The 4,809-nt window shown below is 52.9% G+C and overlaps 1 pseudogene; it reads left to right on the top strand.

The window, feature by feature from the left end:
• Positions 1 to 4,201, top strand: part of LOC121866895 — an 8,629-nt pseudogene extending 4,428 nt beyond the window's left edge.
• The last annotated feature ends 608 nt before the right edge of the window (positions 4,202 to 4,809 follow it).

Genomic DNA, 4,809 nt, shown 5'->3' with positions numbered 1-4,809 from the left:
CCGGATGACGAACATGTTGAGGTGCGCACGAATGACAGGATGCTAACAATTCTTGACCCCATAGGCGGCAAAGAGGTGGTGGGCGCACTTCGTGGACCGGAGACCGCAGTAGGTCCGGAGAACCCAGAGCTCGACACCGGAGCGCTACGAAGGCTAGGGCCGAGGGTTCTCCTAAGAATATTTAATACATGGCTGTATTTGGCACGGGTTCCTCAATGGACGAAAAACAGCAGAACGTCCATGCTTGCCAAAAAATCGCCGCTTGGGACCCCCTCTAATTGGCGTCCAATTACGATCGGGTCCCACATCCTTAGGGCGTACTGTAAGATCCTCGCATTCCGGATGGTGGAGAGTGCTAATACAAGTATAAGCCAGAAGGCCTTTAGGTCCGTCGACGGGTGCGGTGAGAACTTAGCACTCGTAGAGGGACTGATAAGGCACGCCCGGAGGGAGAAGCGTAACATCTATATCACCTTTGTCGACGTAGCCAAAGCGTTCGACACTGTGTCGCTCACCTCTCTCGACAGGGCACTTCGGCTCTTGGATACGCCTAACCACCTTCTGGATGTTGTGAAGGATCTTTACAGCCACGTAGGGACAAGCCTTTGCGTTCCCGGCGTGGAGTCAGACCCCATCCCCATGACCAGAGGAGTGAAGCAGGGATGTCCATTGTCCCCCTTCCTTTTCTGTGCCGTGGTGGATGAGTACCTGGAGTCCCTGGGTCCTGCCGTTGGATACCGCCTGGACGATGTAACGTCGGTGGCGGTGACAGGATTCGCGGACGACCTGGTAATAGTCTCTGAGTCCAGGCTCGGGATGCAGAGGAGCCTGAATCAGCTCGACCGGTTCCTTGGTGCGAGGGGACTGGCCGCGCAGCCCACGAAGTGCGCCACGCTGGGTCTTGAGCGGGCTGCAAGGGGTAGGTATGGTGTGAAGCTCAGGGTCGTGACCGAGGAATGCTTTACAATGCTGAACTCGACCACGGGTCTGGCCGAATACCTACCAAGAATTGAACCTGATGAGTACGTGAGGTACTTAGGTACTTAGGACTTGAGAGACCGGGGAGTAGGGTCGATGGCGAAAACAAAAATCCAGAACATCATGGAGAAAATAGGAGGTTCTTTGCTGAAACCCTTGCAAAAGATCAAGATACTGAAGTCTCAGATTATCCCGAGGCTTCAGTATTGGTACGTGAAGGGATCCTGTTCTATGAACCTTCTCAGGGCACTAGACCGGACCCTTCACGACCAGACCAGGCAATGGCTCCACCTACCTCGGACACTCAATACAGCGGCCATTGGCCCACCCATGAGAGACGAGGGCGTGGGAGTGCCCTCGCTACTGGAGACCGTTTCCCATCAGAAGATGGGACTGCTCCGGCGTCTCGAGGCCTCAGACGACCCTGCAGTAAGGTTTATAGCCTCTGGGGGTCTCTGGGGTCGCGAAGTCGGGGCAATGGCGAGGCACTTCCGGGTAGGCCATATAGACAATAACACCTTGTCTCAATTGAAAAGGTCGCTGTTGCGGAAGAAGAGGGAAGAGTGGAGTACATCCTGGCATGGCAAGGGGGCGGAGAACTTCTTTGGAAGCCGGGCCAGCAATGCCATCTTGCGAAACGACCTAGGCCCAGGCAGGAAAGCCATCGACCTATTGCGACTCAGGTCTCAGACCATCAACTGCCGAGTCTCTAGAGCCATTGGCCGGGTACCTAATGAAGACTTGGGAAGATTGACCTGTCGCCAATGTGGGGAAGGGCAGGAGGACATACTACATCTCTTACAGAGGTGTCCTGCTGCCCAAAACCACAGGGTGACAAGACATGACCGTATCCTCCTTAAGCTAAAACAATGGCTACAGGGAGAAGGCTTCCATGTACTCTTAGAGCCGCGGGTACAAAGTGGTCACACGTTCGTGAAGCCTAATCTGATCCTGCAGAAAAATGGCCAGTACTCGGTGCTCGACGTCTGTGTGCCCTTCGAAAGCGATATTAACACCCTTCGCTTAGCTGAGCAGCACAAGATCGATAAGTACCGTGCACACGAGGTCGACATCAGGAGGTTCATTGCTAACAACAGCTCGCTGCCTCCGGTAGCTGCAGTGAACTTCCTGGGTGTTGCCTTCGGCGCACGAGGTGGCATAAGACCAGCCACTATCAAGCTGCTCAGCCGATTGGGCATCAGACGCGCGGGCATCGAGATACTTGTCACAATGGCCATTGAGGGATCTATAAACATCCTTAGATCCCCCAGACTGCAGGCGACGGCTAGGACAAAAGGCCGTCTCACGCCCTAATGTTGGGGCTGGGGTGTTCGCCCACACTGCAAGCAGGGCAGTTTGATCTCATCCCTGCCAAAGAGCTCCAATCCACCGGGGTGCTGCTGCTCCCGGGACACACACGGAGTTCGGGCCTGCTGTGGCGGGCGCTCTATTCTAAAAACTTAGACAAGAGGTTCTACTCATTCACTCTTTTAAATTTTTAGCTAGGTTTTAGTCCTCTCCTGACAAGTCGGAGATGACCATCGCTCCGATTCCTTCTGCAACAGAGACACGGACAGCAGCCTCATCCATGAGCTCCACAAGTGTGTCACCACGAGCAACTGGCAGCCCTCCCAAACCAGCAGCCGCCAGCAGGGCCGGCGGTTAATAAATAAGGCCCTTAAAATATCTTTATGGGGTGGGATGGGGTGCCAGTTGCCGACCACATCTCAGACATCCGGTGACCAACATCCAAGCACTGCGGGGAGCTCTCTACCAGGATGGATATTGTGGAAGGGTATAAATGCCAGGAGAGTAGTTGTGCAGGGAACCTGGTAATCCCTGCAAGATAGTCAGATTTTAGGGGCACAGTTGTGCATTTGAGTTTTAATTTTTAAGAAAAGTAAAGAAAGTGAAGAGCGTCCGGGCATGCAGGAAGCGGCTCCGTTGTTGAAATTAATAAAAATTGTTTGTGAGTATTACTAGCCAAATGCCTCGTCATCTAATTAGTGACGCGATGAATGGATTAACGAGATTCCCACTGTCCCTATCTACTATCTAGCAAACCCACAGGCAGGGGAACGGGCCTGCACTAAACAGCGGGAAAAAGACCCTGTTGAGCTTGACTCTAGTCTGATTTTGTAGAGAGACATGAGAGGTGTAGCATAAGTGGGAGGTCGTTCCGCCTCCGGTGGGCGGCCGCAAGTGAAATACCACTACTCTGATCGTTTTTTACTTACTCGGTGAGACGGAATAAGTCTCCGCGGGAGCGTCTCCTCTTTCTAGCCCTAAGCGGAAGGGCCGACGAGTGGACGTGCGGTTCGGCTGCGCTAACACAAGCGCGCCGCCCGCGTTTGAGGAGGCGCCGCGCCGCGCCACGCGAACCGCTCCGAGGACATTATCAGGTGGGGAGTTTGACTGGGGCGGTACATCTGTCAAATGATAACGCAGGTGTCCTAAGCCAGCTCAGCGTGGACAGAAACCTCGCAGAGAGCAAAAGGGCAAATGCTGGCTTGATCCTGATTTTCAGTACGAATATGGACTGAAAGCAAGGCCTATCGATCCTTGACTTTAGGAGTTTTAAGCAAGAGGTGCAGAAAAGTTACCACAGGGATAACTGGCTTGGCGGCCAAGCGTTCATAGCGACGCGCTTTTTGATCCTTCGATGTCGGCTCTTCCTATCATTGTGAAGCAGAATTCACCAAGCGTTGGATTGTTCACCCACTAACAGGGAACGTGAGCTGGGTTTAGACCGTCGTGAGACAGGTTAGTTTTACCCTACTGTTAAAATGAGGTCGTTGCGATAGTAGTCCTGCTCAGTACGAGGAGGAACGGCAGGTCCGGACATATGGTTCCGTTCTTGGTCGATCGGCCAGTGGAGCGAGGCTACGTCCGTGGGATTATGCCTGAAAGCCTCTAAGGCAGCATCCCGGCTAGAGAAGCAACGATACCGCGTACGGCTCGCATTGGGACGGTCAAAGATATTACGAGACTCTGGCGGGCACCTTGCTGCACCGCCGGAGAATGGACCCATGCAAGGGGAACTCGGGGGAGTGGTGTCATCAGTGCCGGCTCTCCCGTCCCAAATGCGGATCACCCGAATGCTGATGTGCCGTACCGAATCGTTCGTAGACGACTTACGTACCGGTCAGGGTGTTGTAGATGGCAGAGCAGCATCCTCACTGCGATCCATTAAGACTTCTCCCTACCAGGCCGGAGGTTTCATCACGCCCCCCGATGGCGAAATCCTCCATTACAGCAGCGGCAGCAGTATCTAGCAGCCTGCTCCATTGCGCAAGTGTCTGTTTAACCTAACCTTGGTTAAAGTGTATTGGTGTCCTGAAGTTTTATAGAGGCTTGCCAGCCTAAGTAAGAGACAAACAAATAATCCAACAACCTCTCCTTGGTAGTAGTAGTAGAGAGTTTATTGGTGTCCTGAAGTTTTATAGAGGCTTGCCAGCCTAAGTAAGAGCCAAACAAATAATCCAACAACCTCTCCTTGGTGGTAGTAGTAGTAGTAGTAGTAGAGAGTGTGTTGGTGTCCTGAAGTTCTATAGAGGCTTGCCAGCCTGAGTAAGAGACAAACAAATAATCGAACAACCTCTCCTTGGTAGTAGAAGAGTGTATTGGTGTCCTAAAGTTTTAGCGAGGCTTGCCAGCCTGAGTAAGACAAAGAAATAATCCAGACAGCCACTACTACCTAACCTAACCGTGGTGCAGTCCACACTACCAGACCGCTGGAGGTTTCGTCACGCCCCCCGATGGCGAAATCCTCCGTTACAGCAGAAGTGTCTGTTTAACCTAACCTTAGTACAAAGTCTATTGGTGTCCACA

The sequence above is a fragment of the Homarus americanus genome, unplaced genomic scaffold (genome assembly GCF_018991925.1).
Source record: "Homarus americanus isolate GMGI-L3 unplaced genomic scaffold, GMGI_Hamer_2.0 scaffold13837, whole genome shotgun sequence".
In the NCBI taxonomy this organism is placed as follows: domain Eukaryota; kingdom Metazoa; phylum Arthropoda; class Malacostraca; order Decapoda; family Nephropidae; genus Homarus; species Homarus americanus.
Note: the sequence above shows the minus strand (reverse complement) of the source record. Positions and strands in the feature narration are given on the sequence as shown.